Source organism: Bombina bombina, chromosome 7 (genome assembly GCF_027579735.1).
Source record: "Bombina bombina isolate aBomBom1 chromosome 7, aBomBom1.pri, whole genome shotgun sequence".
NCBI classification, from domain to species: Eukaryota; Metazoa; Chordata; class Amphibia; order Anura; family Bombinatoridae; genus Bombina; species Bombina bombina.
The window spans coordinates 338,774,178-338,799,666 of record NC_069505.1 but is presented as its reverse complement, the minus strand read 5'-3'; the positions used below and the strand labels follow the sequence as shown (position 1 = coordinate 338,799,666).

The following is a 25,489-nucleotide window of genomic DNA, read 5'->3' as shown; positions in this document are numbered from 1 at the left end:
CCGTATCTCCGAATAAATCCGAATTAGCTCGGTAAAATTCGGCATTCCCCCATAGGAAACAATGGGGCAGTTTCGGCTGAAAAAAAACCTAACACCGCAGCCCCATTGTTTCCTATGGGGAAACACTAAGTCTGCACCTAACACCCTAACATGTACCCCGAGTCTCTAAACACCCCTAATCTAACACTTATTAACCCCTAATCTGCCGCCCCCGCCATCGCCGACACCTGCATTATCTTATTAACCCCCAATCTGCCGACCGGATATCGCCGCCACTATAATAAATGTATTAACCCCTAAACCGCCGCACTCCCACCTTGCAAACACTATAATAAATTTCATTAACCCCTAATCTGCCCCCCCCCCAACGTCGCGGCAATCTAACTACAAGTATTAACCCCTAATCTGCCGACCGGACATCGCCGCCACCTACATTATAGCTATTAACCCCTAATCTTTTGTCCCTAACATCACCGACCCCTACATTATAGTTATTAACCCCTCTTCTGCCCCCCCCCAATGTCGCCGCAATCTAACTACAAGTATTAACCCCTAATCTGCCGACCGGACATCGCCGCCACCTACATTGTAGCTATTAACCCCTAATCTGCTGTCCCTAACATCGTCAACCCCTACATTATAGTTATTAACCCCTAATCTGCCCCCCCTCAACGTCGCCGCAATCTTAACCTCTAATCTGCCAACCGGACATCGCCGCCACCTACATTATAGCTATTAACCCCTAATCTGCTGTCCCTAACATCGCCGACCCCTACATTATAGTTATTAACCCCTAATCTGCCCCCCCCCAACGTCACCGCAATCTAACTACAAGTATTAACCCTTAATCTGCCGACCGGACATCGCCGCCACCTACATTAGAGCTATTAACCCCTAATCTGCTGTCCCTAACATCGCCGACCCCTATATTATAGTTATTAACCCCTAATCTGCCCCCCCCAACGTCGCCGCAATCTAACTACAAGTATTAACCCCTAATCTGCCGACCGGACATCGCCGCCACTATAATAAATGTATTAACCCCTAAACCGCCGCAATCCCGCCTCACAAACACTATAATAAATTTTATTAACCCCTAATCTGCCCTCCCTAACATCGCCGCCACCTACCTACAATTATTAACCCCTAATCTCCCGCCCCCAACGTCGCCGCTACTATAATAAGGTTATTAACCCCTAAACCTAAGTCTAACCCTAACACCCCCTAACTTAAATATAATTTAAATAAAACAAAATAAATTTACTATAATTAAATAAATGAATCCTATTTAAAACTAAATACTTACCTGTAAAATAAACCCTAATATAGCTACAATATAACTAATAGTTACATTGTAGCTAGCTTAGGTTTTATTTTTATTTTACAGGCAAGTTTGTATTTATTTTAACTAGGTCCAATAGTTATTAAATAGTTAATAACTATTTAATAACTACCTAGCTAAAATCAATACAAATTTACCTGTAAAATAAATCCTAACCTAAGTTACAATTACACCTAACACTACACTATCATTAAATTAATTAAATAAATGAATCCTATTTAAAACTAAATACTTACCTGTAAAATAAACCCTAATATAGCTACAATATAACTAATAATTACATCGTAGCTATCTTAGGATTTATATTTATTTTACAGGCAACTTTGTATTTATTTTAACTAGGTACAATAGCTATTAAATAGTTATTGACTATTTAATAGCTACCTAGTTAAAATAATTACAAAATTACCTGTAAAATAAATCCTGTATCATTAAATAAATTAACTACAAGTACCTACAATTATCTACAATTAAATAAACTAAACTAAAGTACAAAAACAAACAAACACTAAATTACAAAAAAACAAACACTAAATTAAAAAAATTTAAAAATATTACAAGAATTTTAAACTAATTACACCTAATCTAAGCCCCCTAATAAAATAACAAAGCCCCCCAAAATAAAAAAATGCCCTACCCTATACTAAATTGCAAAAGTTAACAGCTCTATTACTCTACCAGCCCTTAAAAGGGCCTTTTGCGGGGCATGCCCCAAAGAAAACAGCTCTTTTGCCTGTAAAAAAAAACACCACCCCCCAACATTACAACCCACCACCCACATACCCCTACTCTAACCCAAACCCCCCTTAAATAAACCTAACACTACCCCCCTGAAGATCTCCCTACCTTGAGTCGTGTTCACCCAGCCGGACCGAAGTCTTCATCCGATGGGGCAGAAGAGGACATCCAGACCGGCAATTTTAAACTAATTACAGCTAATCTAAGCCCCCTAATAAAATAACAAAGCCCCCCAAAATAAAAAAAATGCCCTACCCTATACTAAATTACAAAAGTTAACAGCTCTATTACCTTACCAGCCCTTAAGAGGACATCCAGACCGGCAGAGGTCTTCATCCAAGCGGGGCAAGAAGAGGTCTTCCATCCATCAGAAAAGTACCAAAAAACAAACAAACACTAAATTACCAAAAATAATAAAATATTACAAGAATTTTAAACTAATTACACCTAATCTAAGCCCCCTACTAGCTATTAATATAGCTACAATATAACTAATAGTTACATTGTAGCTATTTTAGGATTTATATTTATTTTATAGGCAACTTTGTATTTATTTTAACTATGTACAATAGTTATTAAATAGTTAATAACTATTTAATAACTACCTAGCTAAAATCAATACAAATTTACCTGTAAAATAAATCCTAACCTAAGTTACAATTACACCTAACACTACACTATCATTAAATTAATCAAATAAATGAATCATATTTAAAACTAAATACTTACCTGTAAAATAAACCCTAATATAGCTACAATATAACTAATAGTTACATTGTAGCTATTTTAGGATTTATATTTATTTTACAGGCAACTTTGTATTTATTTTGACTAGGTAAAATAGATATTAAATAGTTTTTTACTGTTTAATAGCTACCTAGTTAAAATAATTACAAAATTACCTGTAAAATAAATCCTAACCTAAGTTACAATTAAACCTAACACTATCATTAAATAAATTAACTACAAGTACCTACAATTAAATAAACTAAACTAAAGTACAAAAAAAACCAAACACTAAATTACAAAAAATAAAAAAAATTACAAGAATTTTAGGATTCTATCAGCCAATCGGAATTAAGGTAGGAAAATCTGATTGGCTGATTCAATCAGCCAATCAGATTGACCTTGCATTCTATTGGCTGTTCCGATCAGCCAATAGAATGCAAGGTCAATCTGATTGGCTGATTGGATCAGCCAATCGGATTGAACTTGAATCTGATTGGCTGATTGAATCAGCCAATCAGATTTTCCTACCTTAATTCCGATTGGCTGATAGAATCCTATCAGCCAATCGGAATTCAAGGGACGCCATCTTGGATGACGTCACTTAAAGGTACAGTCATTTAGTCGTCGGATCAAGAAAGAAGAGGATGCTCCGCGTCGGATGTCTTCAGGATGCTGCCGCTCCGCTCCGGATGGATGAACATAGAAGATGCCACCTGGATCAAGACTTCTGGATGGATGGATGGAAGACCTCTTGCCCTGCTTGGATGAAGACTTCTGCTGGTCTGGATGTCCTCTTCTGCCCCATCGGATGAAGACTTCAGCCCGGCTGGGTGAACACGACTCAAGATAGGGAGATCTTCAAGGGGGTAGTGTTAGGTTTATTTAAGGTGGGTTTGGGTTAGAGTAGGGGTATGTGGGTGGTGGGTTGTAATGTGGGGGGGTATTGTGTTTTTTTTACAGGCAAAAGAGCTGTTTTCTTTGGGGCATGCCCCACAAAAGGCCCTTTTAAGGGCTGGTAAGGCAATAGAGCTGTTAACTTTTGTAATTTAGTATAGGGTAGGGCATTTTTTATTTTGGGGGGCTTTGTTATTTTATTAGGGGGCTTAGATTAGGTGTAATTAGTTTAAAATTCTTGTAATATTTTTTTATTTTTTGTAATTTAGTGTGTGGTTTTTTTTGTAGTTTAGTTTATTTAATTGTAGGTACTTGTAGTTAATTTATTTAATGATAATGTAGTGTTAGGTTTAATTGTAACTTAGGTTAGGATTTATTTTACAGGTAATTTTGTAATTATTTTAACTAGGTAGCTATTACATAGTCAATAACTATTTAATAGCTATTGTACCTAGTTAAAATAAATACAAAGTTGCCTGCAAAATAAATATAAATCCTAAAATAGCTACAATGTAACTATTAGTTATATTGCAGCTATATTAGGGTTTATTTTACAGGTAAGTATTTAGTTTTAAATAGGATTCATTTATTTAATCAATTTAATGATAGTGTAGTGTTAGGTGTAATTGTAACTTAGGTTAGGACTTATTTTACAGGTAAATTTGTATTGATTTTAGCTAGGTAGTTATTAAATAGTTATTAACTATTTAATAACTATTGTACCTAGTTAAAATAAATACAAAGTTGCCTGTAAAATAAATATAAATCCTAAAATAGCTACAATGTAACTATTAGTTATATTGTATCTATATTAATAGCTAGTAGGGGCTTAGATTAGGTGTAATTAGTTTAAAATTATTGTAATCTTTTATTATTTTTGGTAATTTAGTGTTTGTTTGTTTTTTTGGTACTTTTCTGATGGATGGAAGACCTCTTCTTGCCCCGCTTGGATGAAGACTTCTGCCGGTCTGGATGTCCTCTTCTGCCCCATCGGATGAAGACTTTGGCCCAGCTGGGTGAACATAACTCAAGGTAGGGAGATCTTCAGGGGGGTAGTGTTAGGTTTATTTAAGGGGGGTTTGGGTTAGAGTAGGGGTAGAGTAGTTAATAACTATTTAATAGTTACCTAGTTAAAATAATTACAAAATTACCTGTAAAATAAATCCTAACCTAAGTTACAATTAAACCTAACACTACACTATCAATAAATTAAAATACCTACAATTATCTACAATTAAACTAAGGGCCAAGGTTTGGATGGAGGATTTGTCCTTCCTCAAACCCTGGCAGAGGAGGGAAGGAGAGTGGAGGTGGGAGGAGAGAGGAGGAGTCAGCCTCAACTAGGCACACAAAGAAGAGGGAGAGTGGGGCAGACTGTGGCAAGTGGGAGTTGGGCTGATGGTAGCCTGTCACAACCTGCAGGGACAGTTGAGGGAAAGAGGGCTGGTCCACAGTCACAGGAGGGAGAGTCTGTGTCTGCTGGCCCTTCAGGTGTGAAGGGCAGGCTAAGAGAGGAGAGGTACTCTGAGGAGGAGAAGGAGGTTCTTGTTGAGGTCTACTTGGAGAGGGCACCTCAGCTGGAGAACCCTAACCTGAGGGCGAGTCTCCGGAATAAGTTGTGGGAGGAGATATGAGTGGCAGTCAGCTGCTTAGGACGCAATCTGTAACAACCCAGACATACAAAGTCTCGTTATTACTATTATAAGTAGATTTACTAAGTTACTTTTAGTCATAGTAGAATTAGGCCTCAGTAATGTAACAGTTCATATCATAAATTGTTTAAATTTAGGTGTGTAATCCCAAGCATAAATATATACAAGTAGGTTCTGACACCTGTATAAAGTACTTAGGATGTTAATATAGTTATTTACTAGCTCAGTGTCAATATCTGGATGACACTAAAACTAGCAAGACAACATGGTGGATAGAATGGATGTATGGTAAGTGATCACACAGATATGATGAGCAAGGTAGATACTGATATGTAAGGTGAGTGATACTACTGAAATAACATGAGACAAATAAAAAGTCAAAGATCGTTACCAATCGTAGTAGTTGTACCAGAGTTGCCTGTGGCTGAGAGCGATGTTACAGTTACAGAGCAGAGCGGTGTAAAGTAGCAGAGAGCAGCCGGAGAGATGTTTGCAGCGTGGGGTTGCGGATGAATCTGATGCGGCCGTCGGTGACGTCACCCGCCAAACAGCTGAGCGTGTAGAATCTGGAGTTGAATCAACCCGTGCTGGGAGAGGTGACAGAAGGATCCGGTACAGCGGTACTTGCTGAAAGTAAGAAGTTCTGATGCGGAAGGTCAGAGAAAGTCTCAGCAAGAGACTTAAGGCATAAGTTGGGACAAAAGTATCCGAAGTTATCGGAGAGGCTAGTATCTCTGTAGTTAGGACATTCAATACCAAGCAATGTTACTAAACAGAGGTGTGCCTAATAAAGGTGTTGCAGAATGAGACTGAGGCTGAAAGGATTAACCCATCATTACCCATAAGGATGTGACAGAGGGGTCCCCCAAAATGAACCACTCTGGGGTTCAAGGATGTGGCCTGTCCGGGTTACGCCGATGAAAGATAGAAATGAGTCTTGGGGCGGACAGGTTAACGGAAGGCTCCCAGGAATCATCTTCAGATGAATACCCTTTCCAACGTATTAAGTACTGCAAGCGGCCAGAAACTCTTCTTGAGTCTAATATCTTCTCCACCTCAAATTCACAATCTGGAATAATAGGGACCTGAGTAGTAGAACTTGTAGACGGATTTCTTAATTCTTTGTACGGCTTTAGCAGGTTAACGTGAAAGGTGGGGTGTATCCTATAGTCATCGGGAAGTTGCAAAGTGACTGCATTGGAGTTTATTATCCTTTTTATTGGGAAGGGTCCAATAAAGAACCTATTCAATTTCCTTGTGGGTGTACTGAGACGAAGGTTCCTCGTTGATAGCCACACCAGATCTCCAATCATATATTCAGGTGCTGGTCTTCTCCTAAGATTATAGTAAACTTTCTGTCTATCCTGAGCAGTTTTGATATTGTCGGCAAGAATAGAAAAGGTTTCAGCGATACTGTTAGTGGTGTCATTAACTACTGGGCACTGACTGTCATATTGAGGGTTGATATGGAACAGTGGATGAAATCCATAGTTGGCGAAGAACGGAGTGGTCTTGATAGTGGAATGATGAGCGTTGTTATGGGCAAACTCTGCCAAAGGAAGTAGTGATGACCAGTTATCTTGATTTTGCGTGGCAAAACATCTAAGATATTCCTCCAACCACTGATTCGTTCGCTCCGTTTGACCGTTAGTCTGGGGATGGTATGCGGTACTTAAACGTTGTTCAATGGAAAGAGCCTTACAGAGTTCTCTCCACATTCTAGAAGTAAATTGCGTTCCTCTGTCTGTGGTGATTGACAGAGGCAGCCCATGTAGTTTTATGACATTATCAATAAGTAAGGATGCGGATTCCATAGAGGTAGGCAGTTTGTGAAACGGAATGAAGTGTGCCATCTTCGTGAACAAATCAACAACCACCATGATGGTGGTGTTATTGCTGGATTTTGGTAGCTCAACTATAAAGTCAGCAGCTATATGAGTCCAAGGTTTTTCAGGTATGGGTAAGGAGAGTAGATATCCAACCGGCTTGTGTTTTTCAATCTTGCAGGTAGTGCAGATGTCACAAGACTGAATGTATTTCTGTATATCTGTGGACATATGTGGCCACCAGTAAGATCTCTTAGTAAGTTCTAAGGTCCTTTGTACCCCTGGGTGTCCTGTTAAGGTTGAATCATGCATGGCTTTAAGTATAGAGTTTCTTAGAGAGGGAGGTACATATACTTTATTGTCTTTATGGTATAACCCGTCACTACCTCTTTTTAGCAAGTGTTGAGGCAGTGTAATATCAGTTTGCTGATGTTCTTGGAAGGAAAATCCTTCATTAAATAGTAATCCAAGTGATTCTTGAAAGCAGTGATCTGGAATGATAGTTCCATATGGTGGTTGTACAGTAGGTATTTCTGGTAGTCTTGAAAGAATGTCAGCTTTTTTATTTTTTGATGCGGGTCTATAAGTTATGTTATATGTGAACCTTGAAAAGAAGAGACTCCATCTGACTTGTCTAGAAGTCAATGTCCTATGGGTTTTAAGGTATTGGAGGTTTCTATGATCTGTATAAATTTGGATTGGTTTGTCAGTACCCTCTAGGAGATGCCTCCAATGCTCTAGAGCAGCTTTCATGGCAAGTAGCTCCTTCTCTCCAATATGATAATTTAATTCTGAAGCTGTTAGAACTCTAGAATAGAATGCAATAGGGTGTATGGGTTGTTCAGGTGAGGGGCGTTGGGATAGGATGGCGCCAATAGCGTAGTGGGAGGCGTCAACCTCTAAAATATATTGGAGGTTTGATTTGGGAAAAGAAAGTATGGGTGCTGTAGTGAAACATGTTTTCAAATACTGGAAAACTTTGTTTGTGTTTTGTGACCATATGAATGGAGTTTGGTTCTTTGTTAGTTCTGTTAGGGGTTTAGTTATGCTAGCAAAATTCCTTATAAATTTTCGGTAGAAATTAGAAAAACCTAAAAACTTCTGAACGTCTTTCTTCGTTTTTGGGATTGGCCAGTTTAGTATAGTTGAAACCTTGTCGGTTTCCATGGAGATACCCTGTGGTGTAATGTGGTATCCCAGAAATGTAATCTCCTGAGAATGGAAGATACACTTCTCTAGTTTCACGTACAAGTGATGTGCCTGTAGCCTAGATAGTACAGTTCTGACTAACTTAATGTGTTCATCGATGTTAGATGAATAAATTAATATGTCGTCTAGGTAAATCACCATTGACATATCAAGAAGATCTCTGAATATATCATTTATGAACCTTTGAAAGGTAGCAGGGGCGTTACAGAGCCCGAAAGGCATTACGGTGTATTCGTATAATCCATAACGGGTTCTGAACGCCGTAAGCCATTCATCACCTGGTCTAATTCTTATCAGATTATATGCACCCCTTAAGTCAAGCTTTGTAAATATAGATGCTCCCCTAAGATGTTCTATTAACTCCGGAATCAAAGGAAGGGGGTAACGGTTTTTAACAGTTCTTTTATTTAATTCCCTATAGTCTACAATTGGACGCAGGGAATGATCTTTGTTTTTAACAAAAAAGATACCTGCTCCTGCTGGAGAGGTGGAAGGTCTTATAAACCCTTTCCGTAAGTTTTCGTTTATATATGTTTTTAAATGAGATAACTCATTTTCAGATAATGGAAAAATGTGGCCATAGGGAATGTCTGATCCCGGGATTAAATCTATTGGGCAATCATATGGCCTATGTGGAGGGAGAGTTTCGGCCTCTCTTTTACAGAAAACTTGCTCAAATTCTTTGTATTGTTGTGGTATTTGAACCTCTGTGACTGACAGTATTTGTGTATTTGGTGTACATGTAGATTGACAATATGGGGAGTTAAAATGCACAGTGTTGGAATCCCATATTATCGTGGGTTGGTGTAACCTAAGCCATTTTAACCCAAGTATTAAAGAATAGATGGGTGAAGTAAGTACATCAAAAGTTATGTACTCGCGGTGGTTATTATGTGTTGTTACCAGTATGGGAACTGTCTGGTGTGTTATAGGCCCTGACTCAAGTTGTTTACCGTCAATAAGGCGCACCAGAACAGGTTTTTGCTTCTTAACAAGAGGTATTTTATTAAACTTGGCGAGTGCATAATCAATATAACTGGAATATGCGCCAGAGTCAATGACAGCTTCAGAGCTGAGGCGGCAGTGGTCCCACTGCAAAGAAATTGGAATAGTACAGTTTGTTACCTGGGAGTTGGTAATTTTCAAAGTTAACAATGTATCAGAGTTCTTACCCTTTTTAGTTCTTTTAAGTACTGGGCAAGTGGAAACATCATGTTCCTTTGAAGCACAGTATAGACATAGATGGTTAAGTCTTCTTCTGTTTTTCTCCTCTAAAGTGAGAGGTCCCTTGATGGCACCGATATCCATTGGCTCCTCTATACCCTTTAGTTGCAAAGAACTTCGGGGTTCATGGTATTTAATATTGGTGTCATGAGAAACTTTTTCCTGTTTTCTCTCTCCAATCCTGTGATCAATCTTTATGCTTAGTTGCATTAAACCTTCCAAATTATCTGGTAAGTCTAATCTTGCAAATTCATCTTTAATTTGTTCTGAGAGTCCTAGTCTGAACTGACTTTTTAGGGAAACTTGATTCCAGCCTGAATCTAATTGCCAGATTTTAAACTCAGAAATGTAATCTTCCACAGCTCTTTTATTTTGCTTCAGATTCCTGAGTTTGTGCTCTGCAGTGCTTTGTCTATGGGGGTCCTCATATAAGGAAGATAAGGAACTGAGGAAGTCATCAAATGAATTTAGCATAGGACTATTTTGTTCGTAAAGTGAATCTGCCCAAACCCTGGGTTCACCCCTTAAATAGGAAATCATTGTTAAAACCTTGATTTTGTCAGTTGCAAATGTTTTTGGTTTTAAGGTAAAGAATAAAGTACAAGCATTAATGAACTGTCTAAATTGCGTCCTGTCACCACTAAACTTATCAGGTGGACTAACAGGGGCCTCTGGTGGAGTGTCAGTGTGATGAGGTGCTGGGGTAAGCCCTTCTTTAATTATATTTTTCAAGGTTTGGTTTTCTATTTGTAAATCTCTTAGGCCTAAATTTAATTGATCCACCTTTTGGCCTAGAGTGACCACATAATTAGAGAGCTCTGCAGGATTCATTACACCAATATAACTTTTTTGGGCTTGGTATTCCTGTAACAACCCAGACATACAAAGTCTCGTTATTACTATTATAAGTAGATTTACTAAGTTACTTTTAGTCATAGTAGAATTAGGCCTCAGTAATGTAACAGTTCATATCATAAATTGTTTAAATTTAGGTGTGTAATCCCAAGCATAAATATATACAAGTAGGTTCTGACACCTGTATAAAGTACTTAGGATGTTAATATAGTTATTTACTAGCTCAGTGTCAATATCTGGATGACACTAAAACTAGCAAGACAACATGGTGGATAGAATGGATGTATGGTAAGTGATCACACAGATATGATGAGCAAGGTAGATACTGATATGTAAGGTGAGTGATACTACTGAAATAACATGAGACAAATAAAAAGTCAAAGATCGTTACCAATCGTAGTAGTTGTACCAGAGTTGCCTGTGGCTGAGAGCGATGTTACAGTTACAGAGCAGAGCGGTGTAAAGTAGCAGAGAGCAGCCGGAGAGATGTTTGCAGCGTGGGGTTGCGGATGAATCTGATGCGGCCGTCGGTGACGTCACCCGCCAAACAGCTGAGCGTGTAGAATCTGGAGTTGAATCAACCCGTGCTGGGAGAGGTGACAGAAGGATCCGGTACAGCGGTACTTGCTGAAAGTAAGAAGTTCTGATGCGGAAGGTCAGAGAAAGTCTCAGCAAGAGACTTAAGGCATAAGTTGGGACAAAAGTATCCGAAGTTATCGGAGAGGCTAGTATCTCTGTAGTTAGGACATTCAATACCAAGCAATGTTACTAAACAGAGGTGTGCCTAATAAAGGTGTTGCAGAATGAGACTGAGGCTGAAAGGATTAACCCATCATTACCCATAAGGATGTGACACAATCGTTCTACTGCTAGCATAAAACATTGCTACCATGACTGCAGGAGGGAAACCAAGGCGAAGATGGCACAGCAAGCTAAATATGCACGTGGGACAGGTGGTGGTCCTAGTAAGTGGATCCATCTGAAGTCATGGGAGGAGATGCTGTCTAATGTCATCTCTGGTGAAGCTGTCCTGGGATGCAAAGGTACAATGGACACATACAGGGCCGGACTGGTACTAAAAAAAGGCCCGGGCATTTTGGGGCATAGAGGCCCACTCCCCTCCCGCCCTCCGTTCACCACTTCTTATTTACCTGTACTTTAGGTAGGGTGTCCGACCTTAAAGGGATACTAAACCAAAAAAATGTCTTGCATCATTCAGATAAAGCATGTAATTTTAAGCAACTTTCTAATTTACTCCTATTATCAATTTTTCTTCTTTCTCTCACTATCTTTATTTAAAAAGCTTGCTATCTTTATTTTAAAGGTTATGCTTGCTTATTGGTTTGCTAAATGTAAGCGCTATCCATGGTGCTGAACCTAAAATGGGCTGGCTCCTAAGCTTTATATTTCTGCTTTTTAAATAAAGATAACAAGAGAATGAAGAGATGTTGATAATAGGAGTAAATAAGAAAGTTGCTTAAAATTGCATGCTCTATCTGAATCATGAAATAAAGAAACTGGGTTTACACAAAAAATATTTGCACAATTACAGTCATAGGTTTCTATAAATATTTTATTATGTTTACAGAGAAAAAATCTGTAGCCTAGATTTAGAGTTCTGGGGTAGCCGTCAAAACCAGCGTTAAGGGGTCCTAACGCTGCTTTTGGCCGCCCGCTGGTATTTAGAGTCAGCCAGGAAAGGGTCTAACGCTCACTTTCCAGCCGCGACTTTTCCATACCGCAGATCCCCTTACGCCGATTGCGTATCCTATCTTTTCAATGGGATCTTCCTAACGCCGGTATTTAGAGTCTTGGCTGAAGTGAGCATTAGAACTCTAACGACAAGACTCCAGCCGCAGAAAAAAGTCAGGAGTTAAGAGCTTTCTGGGCTAACGCCGGTTCATAAAGCTCTTAACTACTGTGCTCTAAAGTAGACTAACACCCATAAACTACCTATGCACCCCTAAACCGAGGTCCCCCCACATCGCCACCACTCTAATACATTTTTTAACCCCTAATCTGCCGTCCGCACACCGCCGCAACCTACATTATCCCTATGAACCCCTAATCTGCTGCCCCTAACATCGCCAACACCTACATAATATTTATTAACCCCTAATCTGTCCCCCCAATGTCGCTGCTACCTTACCTACACTTATTAACCCCTAATCTGCCGACCGGATCTCACCGCCACTATAATAAATGTATTAACCCCTAAACCGACTCACTCCCGCCTCGCAAACCCTATAATAAATTTTATTAACCCCTAATCTGCCCTCCCTAACATCGCCGACACCTAACTTCAAGTATTAACTCCTAATCTGCCGACCGGACCTCACCGCTACTATAATAAATGTATTAACCCCTAAAGCTAAGTCTAACCCTAACCCTAACACCCCCCTAAATTAAATATAATTTAAATCTAACGAAATAAATTATTTCTTATTAAATAAATTAATCCTATTTAAAGCTAAATACTTACCTGTAAAATAAACCCTAATATAGCTACAATATAACGAATAATTATATTGTAGCTATTTTAGCATTTATATTTATTTTACAGGCAACTTTGTATTTATTTTAACCAGGTACAATAGCTATTAAATAGTTATTTACTATTTAATAGCTACCTAGTTAAAATAATTACAAAATTACCTGTAAAATAAATCCTAACCTAAGTTACAATTAAACCTAACACTACACTATCAATAAATTAATTAACTAAACTACCTACAATTACCTACAATTAAATCAACTAAACTAAATTACAAAAACAAACAAACACTAAATTACAAAAAAAAAACCCACTAAATTACAAAAAAAAAAAGATTACAAGAATTTTAAACTAATTACACCTACTCTAAGCCCCCTAAAAAAATAACAAAGCCCCCCAAAATAAAAAAATGCCCTACCCTATTCTAAAATAAAAAGTTAACAGCTCTATTACATTACCAGCCCTTAAAAGGGCTTTTTGCGGGGCATGCCCCAAAGAAATCAGCTCTTTTGCCTGTAACAAAAAGCATACAATACCCTCCCAACATTACAACCCACCACCCACATACCCCTAATCTAAACCACCCAAACCCCCCTTTAAAAACCTAACACTAAGCCCCTGAAGATCTCCCTACCTTGTATTCACCCAGCCGGGTATCACCGACCCGTCCAGAAGAGGGTCCGAAGTCTTCAACCTATCCGGCAAGAAGAGGTCCTCCAGAGGGTCCGAAGTCTTCATCCTATCCGGCAAGAAGTGGTCCTCCAGAGGGTCCAAAGTCTTCATCCAGACGGCGTCTTCTATCTTCTTCCATCCGGAGCGGAGCGGGTCCATCTTGAAGCAGCCGACGCGGAGCCATCCTTCCTCACCGACGGACTAATGACGAATGAAGATTCCTTTAAATGACGTCATCCAAGATGGCGTCCCTCGAATTCCGATTGGCTGATAGAATCCTATCAGCCAATCGGAATTCGAGGGACGCCATCTTGGATGACGTCATTTAAAGGAATCTTCATTCTTCGTTAGTCCGTTAATAAGTGTAGGTAAGGTAGCAGTGACGTTGGGGGGGGCAGATTAGGGGTTAATAAATATAATGTAGGTGTCAGCGATGTTAGGGGCAGCAGATTAGGGGATCATAGGGATAATGTAGGTTGCGGCGGTGTCCGGAGCGGCAGATTAGGGGTTAATAATAAAATGCAGGGGTCGGCGATAGTGGGGGCGGCAGATTAGGGGTTAATAAGTGTAAGGTTAGGGGTGTTTAGACTCGGGGTACATGTTAGGGTGTTAGGTGCAGACTTAGAAACTGTTTCCCCATAGGAAACAATGGGTCTGTGTTAGGAGCTGAACGCTGCTTTTTTGCAGGTGTTAGGTTTTTTTTCAGCTCAAACTGCCCCATTATTTTCTATGGGGAAATCGTGCATGAGCACGTTTTTCAAGCTGGCCGCTACCGTAAGCAACGCTGGTTTTGAGAGTTGAAGTGGCGGTAAATTATGCTCTATGCTCCCTTTTTGGAGCCTAACACAGCCCTTCAGAGAACTCTAAATACCAGCGTTATTTAAAAGGTGCGGGGGGGAAAAAACACGCGTAGCTAACGCACCCCTTTTGCCGCAAAACTCTAAATCTAGGTGTGTGATTTGCTCAAGAATTACATTTTTTTAAACTTCTTTCTCATTCTTATAATAAATAATATTTAAAATATGCCATGAAAGTATAGAAAGTCTGACATATCATTGAGTCTTGAAGTTGTCTCTATTTAATCTAGTTAATTTTATTTATATACTATAACAGTAATTGTATGTAGTGTTACACCAGAAATACACCCACACACATCTTTCTACATACACACACATACAAATACACACATAATGACATGCATACATACATACATATTCACTCAAATAAATACACACACATACAAATACACACATAGGGGGATATTTATCAAAGGTCTGGCGGACCTGATCCGCCAGACCTGCTGGTGCAATGCGCCCCCTGCAGATTTCGCCAGAAACACAGGCCCTCACGCTCCATCCGGAGCTTGATAAATGGGCCCCTAGATTACATACACACATACATATTCACTCACATACATACGCACATACAAATACACACACATAATTACATGCATACATACATACATACATATTCACTCACATACATTCACACACATACAAATACACACATAATTACATGCATACATACATACGTAACATATACACGCACATACAAATACACACACATAATTACATGCATACATACATACATATTTACTCACATACATTCACACACATACAAATACACACATAATTACATGCATACATACATACGTAACATATACATGCACATACAAATACACACACATAATTACATGCATGCATACATACATATTCACTCACATACATTCACACACATACAAATACACACATAATTACATGCATACATACATACGTAACATATACACGCACATACAAATACACACACATAATTACATGCATACATACATATTTACTCACATACATTCACACACAAATAAATACACACATAATTACATACATACATATTCACTCACATACATGCACACACATACAAATACACACATAATTACATGCATACATACATACATACATATTCACTCACATACATGCACACATATACAAATACACACATAATTGCATGCATACATACATACATACATATTCACTCACATACATTCACACATATACAAATACACACATAATTACATACATACATATTCATTCACATACATTCACACACATACAAATACACACATGATTACATGCATACATACATATTCACTCACATACATGCACACACAAACATACAAATACACACACACATAATTTAATGCATACATACAGACATACATATTCACTCCCATACATGCACACACATAATTACATACATACATACATATTCACTCACATACATACAAATACATACAAACATACATATTCACTCACATACATGCACACACAAACATACAAATACACACACATAATTACATGCATACATTACATACATACATATTCACTCACATACATACACAAATTTGCACTTTAAAAGCCACAACTTAAATTCCATGGAGCAGTCATCCCTGTGAGCTGGATGCCGAGAGTTCTGACTACAACCATGCCAACTACTTCACTGATCACAGCTGAAGGGGGCCTGAAACACTATGAACAGCTTTAAGGGCTAGATTTATCAACACTGAGGTGTACAGGGGCGCGTATACGCGCCCCTGTACGCCTCAGCTCGCCTGTGGCGGGGCGAAATTACCCGCAGGTAATTAACATTGCACACAAGCGCAATTTTGCGCTCGCGTGCAATCCCGCCCCCCTGCCCGCGCACAGCCAATCACAAGCGGGCAGGAGCTGTCAATCTCCTCGGTCGGACTCGACCGAGGAGATTGAATTTCGCCACAATAGAGGTGGCGTAGATGTTAGGGAAGCAGCGGTCTGGTGACCGCTGCTTGATAAATCCCGGCGAGCAAGTTCTTGAGAGAACTTGCTGCCGTAGGGGCTTAATAAATCTAGCCCTAAATGTGTAGCATGCATTGCCACTGCACAGAGAATTTAAAGCCAATATATCTGCTTTAGATAACAGCAACATGCACAGCAATCCTCTCTAAAATGTAGCCTGCCAGCCCCAGCTGCCCATTGTAAAATCTTCCTTATTAGATGTATCAACTGCTATAGACGCTAGTCCAGGGGTCAAGTCCTACAAAAAAAGTGTGGGAATTTATATATATATATATATATATATATATATATATATATATATATATATATATATATTGTCATTTGTCCATATTTCAGGTATTAGGCAGCCAGTTCATTTATAAACAGTTAAACCACTGATCTTGGGTGGCACACCTAGCGCTGATTTTTCTAGTTCTCTTTTAAAAAAAATAATATATATATATATATATATATATATATACACACACACATTGTATTTATATGTATTTAATCTATACACTTTTGTTAAAAAAAGCAAATTGAAGTCAATAAAGGGTTGAATGGTTGCCTTTGGGCCTGAGGCGACTCCTCTGTCACAGAGTCTCACTCACTTAAGGTGCAATAGTCCCATTTCTGCTGAGGGGAGCTAAATAACCCCAGAGCAAGCCACACAGAAATGTAAGCACCATGTGTTCCACACAGTGCAGGGTGATCACACAACAGGACCACTCACAGTCTTACATTTAGTGTATTGCAGGAAGTGTTACTGCCCATTACTAGAGGATCTCACTATCCCTCTAACCAGACTATGCTACAGCTCCTCCCACCAATAGCTGCAGTGTTTACTGAAGCGTTTCTGTTCTTCTTCCAGGGGGAACTTAGTTCCACCTGCAAAAATAGTGAAGGAACTTCGTTCCCATGCGTTCCTGCTCAACTTGACCCATACGCTAGTCCCTTAGACTGTAAAAAAATTGGAGAGTGGCTCCACCTCTTACCTTAGCTTCTATGAGGCACTTTCTAAGGGAATTTCTTTTACATGTCTCAGCCTTATATGCTGCCTGCCAGTGTCACTGTCTGTCAAAGTAACATTTGAGCCAGTACTTGTGGTAATGGTGGGCGGGTCTAAAGAAACTCTCGGCCCAAAAGCGGCACCGATCAGTTTGAGCCAACTAAGAGTCACACTGTGAAGCACTCTGTGCACAACAGCCGCACCGATTAGTTTGAGCCACTGCACTCTGTGTGATTATGGTATGCAGGCTAAGGTAACTTGCGGCCCACCGGGCATTTGCCCGGCATGCCCTATGGTTAGTCCGGGCCTGGACACATCAGTGTCAGCTGAAGAGGTCCATGAACCCCCATGGAATCCAATAGTCCCGCACAGTCCCAGCAGAATGCTCTACTGAGGGTCGTTCACAGGAAGCTTAGGCTGACCAGGCTCCAGCAGCAGCATGATTTCAGGAGGCTAAAGAACCAGATGGACATACATAATGCCTCACTCGTTCGACTGGCAGAGGCAATGGAGAGGCTCGCAGATAGCCACAAACTCCCTCCTCACTTGCATCCTCCATCATCTCCCTGCAGAACCCTGAATCACATGTTATAGCCTCCCAGTCAGCTGGTGTGAGTCACAGAAGACACCACACTTCCACCCCTAGTACCTCTCCTCCAAAGGCCAAATCCAGGGCTGTCCTTTGGGCAAGGGAAATCAGGCGACCGCCTTGGGCCCTGCGCTTAGGGGGGCCCGCCACGCTGGTACAAAAAAAAATTGTTGCACTGACATTTTTTTTATTTTTTTTTATATTTTTTTGGCGCAATTTTTTTTTTTTGCCCCAGAAGTTTTGGCAATGGCAATGGGCGGCAGACACTGACAGAGGAGGAGGTAGCCAGTTACTAACAGCGCAGGAGGAAGTAGTTTCCTTTTCCCGTGACTCAGTGTGAGGGTGCGTTGCTTACTGGCAGCTCAGCTGCAGAGTCACACTGTCATTCTGGACCGGAGCAGGGCAGCAGGGCCAGGTTACAGTATGTGACAGCACGGGGTTATGCAGACTGCAGACTGTGCGGGATAGGTAGGGCATCAGTGGGTGCATATTCCCATTCCTAGCAGCAAGGGGTTAAATGTACATTTATTGTAATAATTTGTATATGGAAAGAATCCATTGTTAATTACATGTTGGGTGTAATTATTGTCACTTTATTTATACTGGCTCCTCTGGGATTTCAACTAACTGAACTCTTATAAATGAATGGAAGAAGCGTGATTTGAATAGAGGCTTCTTTAGCAGTGAGAAAACAGACTGTATTCTAAGTATGTATTATATCAATAAGTGTGTATTTTAATGAATATTTAAATGTACAGGATAAAAACATCTTTGTTTATTGAGACCATATATCATATCAGTCAGTCATGTTCTATCCTATAAATTCACATGTGCTTACTATATGAATTTTTATTGTGTTGTGTTTTGGTATCCGTATGAAGTGCATGTTAAGATGATCCTGCTGTTTATCCTAATTTGATCCCACTTGCAGGAGTAAACAGATTGCTGCAGTAGAGAGAGGGGTGGCTCTCATAAGTAACTAATACTGAGATGCTCATTAGATAGTTGAATGTAATGCTTTGTTGTATATACTGTACTCATGTCCTGTTAAGAGATACAGCCTAGAAATTGATAATGCAGTTTTTGTTGTGCATTGTGCCAGGATTTTAGTTTTTTAGTTTTCTAGGTTTGGGTGAAGTCTGCTTTATTAAAAATTGTTAAACTATTATCACAGTTAGTGTTGCATTTTGTGATGTCAATATTCATTTGAATCAAATACAAATATAAGTGTATGTGTGTATGTGTTTGTATGTATGTGTGTATGTATGTATATGTGTGTGTATGTATATATATATATATATATATATATATATATATATTATACACACTTCTATTTAAAGTCAATAACCATATTGCATATCACATACAATGGTGGCATCATTTTATTGCAGTGGGGCTGGGGCATCATTTTATTGCAGTGGGGCTGGGGGCATCATTTATTGCTGGGGGCATCATATTTTTGTTGGGGGCATCAATTTATTGCAGGGGCTGGGAGCATCATTTTATTGCAGGGGAGCTGGGGCATAATTTTATTGCTGGGGCATCATTATTTTTGCAGGGGGGCTGGGGGCATCATTTTATTGCAGGGGGACTGGGCATTATTTTATTGCAGGGGGTTTCATTTTATTGATGGGGGCTTCATTTTATTGCTGGGGGCATCATTTTATTGCAGTGGGGATGGGGCATAATTTTATTGCAGGGGAACTGGGCATCATTTTATTGCTGGGGGCATCATTGCAGTGGGGCTGGGGTAATCATTTATTGCAGGGGGGGCTGGGGCCTGGGGGCATCATTTTATTGCAGTGGGGCTGGGGGCTTCATTTTATTGCTGGGGCATCATTATTTTTGCAGGGGGGCTGGGGGCATCATTTTATTGCAGGAGGGCTGGGGGCATTCTTTTATTGCAGTTGGGCTGGGGCATCATTTTATTGCAGTGGGGCTGGGGGCTTCATTTTATTGCTGGGGGCATCATATTTTTGTTGGGGGCATCAATTTATTGCAGGGGAGCTGGGGCATAATTATATTGCTTGGGCATCATTATTTTTGCTTGGGGCATCATTTTATTGCAGGGGCATAATTTTTGTGCAGGGGGCTGGGGCATAATTTTATTGCAGGGGGACTGTGCTTTGTTTTATTGCAGGGGGGCTTCAATTTATTGCAGGGGGGTTCATTTTATTGCTGGGGGGCTGAGGACATCATAATCCAAATTGGAAAACACAGTTCAATATTATTTTACTAGCTGTTTATTTGCAAAACATTAACAGCTTTATTCATTTTTATTTCACATGATGTCAATTAATATGCAGGTGTACATTGTTAATAAATGTATGTGTACTTTTATCGAGAATATTATGCCATTAAAGAATACTTGAGGATTCGTGTCTGAAATCAATACAGTATATGCTATCTAACATCAGTCAATGTGGCATGTCTATGGTTATCCAGTTGTAGAAGAGTTGAAAAGTAAATACTCATTCATGTTGATATCGCTAAATACCTTGCATTCATGCTTATAGTCATGTGTGGAATGTAATATCTGAAACCTATCATTGACTAATGCTCTCCTTTTAGTCAATAATATTATTAAATATTTAGACTAATTAGAGAAATGCATCTCTATGATATTTAAGCACTGATGTATGCACAACATATATGTGATTGCCATGATATAGAGATGATTAATACATTTTAATTGACATCATATGAACAGACACAGACTTTCCCTGGGGCCAATGGACTTTAAAATTGATTCAATAACTCCATGTTAAAGACAATACTTCAAATCTCTTGAAGTATGTAATATTTAGCACTTTTGTATTTTGGTTAATAATCTAAATATTGCAAATGTATTCTCTACTTTAGCAGACATGATATTACATATATTTTTTATAAATATTAGTACTATGCCACATTATACTTTAACGTGTCATCGTTTTTGTATTGAATAAATATGTTCAATGATTTTCACATTGAAAATTACATATGAATGAGGGTAAATCTGTAATAATAAAATTCATCTTCATGATTATGATTACAAATTATTTCCTTTGACTTATTTTTCTATATTATTTTCTATCAGGTAACCATGCCATTCAAGTGTGCTATCGCAGGGGATTGTATGTACTGGTAATGTATGTTTATTTTAAGGAGTATATTATATCTGTATTTGTCTCTTTAAAATGAGGATTTGACATATTTCTTAAAGGGATAGTCTATTCAAAATTATATTCATGAATCAGAGCATGTAGTATTAATATACTTAAATATGTACTTCCATTATCTATTTAACTTCATTATCATCTGTAATTTTGTAAAGCAGGAATGTAAGTTTAGGAACCTACCCATTTTGATTCTGCACATCAGCTTTTAAGATGCTGCTGCTCCCAAAGCTTTCCTATCTATTTAGATGTCTACCCTTAAAATTACCAAAGGCCCTAATAGATACTGTAACTACCAATCTCTACTAAACACTTACATTTGGAATAAATCACGCCCTCTGGTTTCACGCACCCTCCTTCAGTCCCCTATTGATAGAGGTCGCCTTAGCCTACCTAGCTTGAGATCCTATTATGAGGCAGCTATGCTGACGCACATCTCAGACTGGCGGGGTTCAGGTGAGCGACCCAGGTGGTATGAGATAGAACAGGCATCATTGCCGTTCGATGTCTGTCCCTCAGATTTGATCTGGATACCACATCATTGCCTTCTTTCGATCCCCCCTTACTAATGTAGTTATAAAAGAATGTTTAAGTTTATGGCATAAAATTAGACACACTCGTCAGGTTGCCCCCACCCTTCCCCAATTCAGGAAGTCAGAGGATTGATCCTGGGATTACCGGAGTCAAACCCTAGGGTATGGGAACATACCAATATCAAAGTAATAGGAGACTTATATAATGGAACTAGCTGGCTTACATACCCTGAGATAAAAAATTGGGTATAATATTTCCCCTAAGCTGGAGTTTGAGACTATGCACTTTTGATCCTTAATACATAGCTGGGGCTTTGTCCGAACAGCACCTAGGGAATTAACTATATGGGAAACCAGATGGAAGGCAGGCTTACAAGGACAGAGACCGCTGACGGTACATTACCAATGCATGCTAGACTTCTCATCATTATGTAAGACCCATAACATCACAGCATAGGAAAGAGATTTCGGACGAGACCTAGACGCTAATCATTGGTCTATAGCGATCAAAGCAATAAAGTCAGCTATACACTGCATTACACTATATGAACTATATTTTAAACGACTAACTAGATAGCACTGGGTCCCTAGCAGACTCCATAGGATCTCTAACACAAACTCACCTATGTACTGGAGGGGTTGTGGAAATACGGGAGACGATCTACATATTTGGTGGAGTTGCCCACATATACAACACTTATGCGGAGAAATACTAGATCTATGCTCACAGCTAGGACTCCCAACCACACGTAGTCCAGAAACATGTTTATTACATCTAGCACTCCCTAAAATCACGAAGGCAAAGAAACACCTCTAATTTATATATATATATATATATATATATATTTGCATACAGAAGAGAGAAGCGCTCTAACAGGAACGTACAACAGCTCATCAGCTAGTTCTCTGGCGATTTACCACCTGGAGCAGCCTCTTTTTGACCAGAGTGCCTTTCACATTTGAAAACTATCCTGAAGCATATCAGTCTGATCCCGCCAGTTAAGGTCAGTCCAGCCCCGAAATACCAGGCAATTCTCCTTTGAACAAGGAACATGATAACCCCAGACGATCGTTTCGGCCTATTGGGCCTCATCGGTGAGGTGCAGCCACATTCCTCTAAGCAAGCACTGGCCAAGGAGTCCATATCTGGTTGCCCCCATCACCCATAGGGAGAGTTCCCCAGGGTCATAATTAATTTGCATACAGAAGAGAGAAGCGCTCTAACAGGAACGAACAACAGCTCATCAGCTAGTTCTCTGGCAATTTACCACCTGGAGCAGCCTCTTTTTGACCAGTGTGCCTTTCACATTGGAAAACTATCCTGAAGCATATCAGTCTGATCCCGCCAGTTAAGGTCAGTCCAGCCCCGAAATACCAGGCAATTCTCCTTTGAACAAGGAACATGACAACCCCAGACGATCGTTTCGGCCTATTGGGCCTCATCGGTGAGGTGCAGCCACATTCCTCTAAGCAAGCACTGGCCAAGGAGTCCATATCTGGTTGCCCCCATCACCCATAGGGAGAGTTCCCCAGGGTCATAATTAATTTGCATACAGAAGAGAGAAGCGCTCTAACAGGAACGAACAACAGCTCATCAGCTAGTTCTCTGGCGATTTACCACCTGGAGCAGCCTCTTTTTGACCAGTGTGCCTTTCACATTGCAAAACTATCCTGAAGCATATCAGTCTGATCCCGCCAGTTAAGGTCAGTCCATCCCCGAAATATCAGGCAATTATCCTTTGAACAAGGAACATGACAACCCCAGACGATCGTTTTGGCCTATTGTGCCTCATCGGTGAGGTGCAGCCACATTCCTCTAAGCAAGCACTGGCCAAGGAGTCCATATCTGGTTGCCCCATCGCCCATAGGGAGAGTTCCCCAGGGTCATAATTAATTTGCATACAGAAGAGAGAAGCGCTCTAACAGGAACGAACAACAGCTCATCAGCTAGTTCTCTGGCGATTTACCACCTGGAGCAGCCTCTTTTTGACCAGTGTGCCTTTCACATTGGAAAACTATCCTGAAGCATATCAGTCTGATCCCGCCAGTTAAGGTCAGTCCAGCCCCGAAATTCCAGGCAATTCTCCTTTGAACAAGGAACATGACAACCCCAGACGATCATTTCGGCCTATTGGGCCTCATCGGTGAGGTGCAGCCACATTCCTCTAAGCAAGCACTGGCTAAGGAGTCCATATCTGGTTGCCCCCATCACCCATAGGGAGAGTTCCCCAGGGTCATAATTAATTTGCATACAGAAGAGAGAAGCGCTCTAACAGGAACGAACAACAGCTCATCAGCTAGTTCTCTGGCGATTTACCACCTGGAGCAGCCTCTTTTTGACCAGTGTGCCTTTCACATTGGAAAACTATCCTGAAGCATATCAGTCTGATCCCGCCAGTTAAGGTCAGTCCAGCCCCGAAATACCAGGCAATTCTCCTTTGAACAAGGAACATGACAACCCCAGACGATCGTTTCGGCCTATTGGGCCTCATCGGTGAGGTGCAGCCACATTCCTCTAAGCAAGCACTGGCCAAGGAGTCCATATCTGGTTGCCCCCATCACCCATAGGGAGAGTTCCCCAGGGTCATAATTAATTTGCATACAGAAGAGAGAAGCGCTCTAACAGGAACGAACAACAGCTCATCAGCTAGTTCTCTGGCGATTTACCACCTGGAGCAGCCTCTTTTTGACCAGTGTGCCTTTCACATTGGAAAACTATCCTGAAGCATATCAGTCTGATCCCGACAGTTAAGGTCAGTCCAGCCCCGAAATACCAGGCAATTCTCCTTTGAACAAGGAACATGACAACCCCAGACGATCGTTTCGGCCTATTGGGCCTCATCGGTGAGGTGCAGCCACATTCCTCTAAGCAAGCACTGGCCAAGGAGTCCATATCTGGTTGCCCCCATCACCCATAGGGAGAGTTCCCCAGGGTCATAATTAATTTGCATACAGAAGAGAGAAGCGCTCTACCAGGAACGAACAACAGCTCATCAGCTAGTTCTCTGGCGATTTACCACCTGGAGCAGCCTCTTTTTGACCAGTGTGCCTTTCACATTGGAAAACTATCCTGAAGCATATCAGTCTGATACTGCCAGTTAAGGTCAGTCCAGCCCCGAAATACCAGGCAATTCTCCTTTGAACAAGGAACATGACAACCCCAGACGATCGTTTCGGCCTATTGGGCCTCATCGGTGAGGTGCAGCCACATTCATCTAAGCAAGCACTGGCCAAGGAGTCCATATCTGGTTGCCCCCATCACCCATAGGAAGAGTTCCCCAGGGTCATAATTAATTTGCATACAGAAGAGAGAAGCGCTCTAACAGGAACGAACAACAGCTCATCAGCGAGTTCTCTGGCGATTTACCACCTGGAGCAGCCTCTTTTTGACCAGTGTGCCTTTCACATTGGAAAACTATCCTGAAGCATATCAGTCTGATCCCGCCAGTTAAGGTCAGTCAAGCCCCGAAATACCAGGCAATTCTCCTTTGAACAAGGAACATGACAACCCCAGATGATCGTTTCGGCCTATTGGGCCTCATCGGTGAGGTGCAGCCACATTCCTCTAAGCAAGCACTGGCCAAGGAGTCCATATCTGGTTGCCCCCATCACCCATAGGGAGAGTTCCCCAGGGTCATAATTAATTTGCATACAGAAGAGAGAAGCGCTCTAACAGGAATGAACCTAGGAACTCTCCCTATGGGTGATGGGGGCAACCAGATATGGACTCCTTGGCCAGTGCTTGCTTAGAGGAATGTGGC

At 40.4% G+C, this 25,489-nt stretch overlaps 1 protein-coding gene across 1 annotated transcript in view; it reads left to right on the top strand.

The window, feature by feature from the left end:
• Positions 1–25,489, top strand: part of PSMD6 (proteasome 26S subunit, non-ATPase 6) — a 179,988-nt gene that overhangs the window by 8,208 nt on the left and 146,291 nt on the right. Inside the window, 2 exon segments of the mRNA XM_053720999.1 lie at positions 4,633–4,735; positions 21,117–21,168. The gene's annotated coding sequence lies outside the window, so the exon portion shown is untranslated.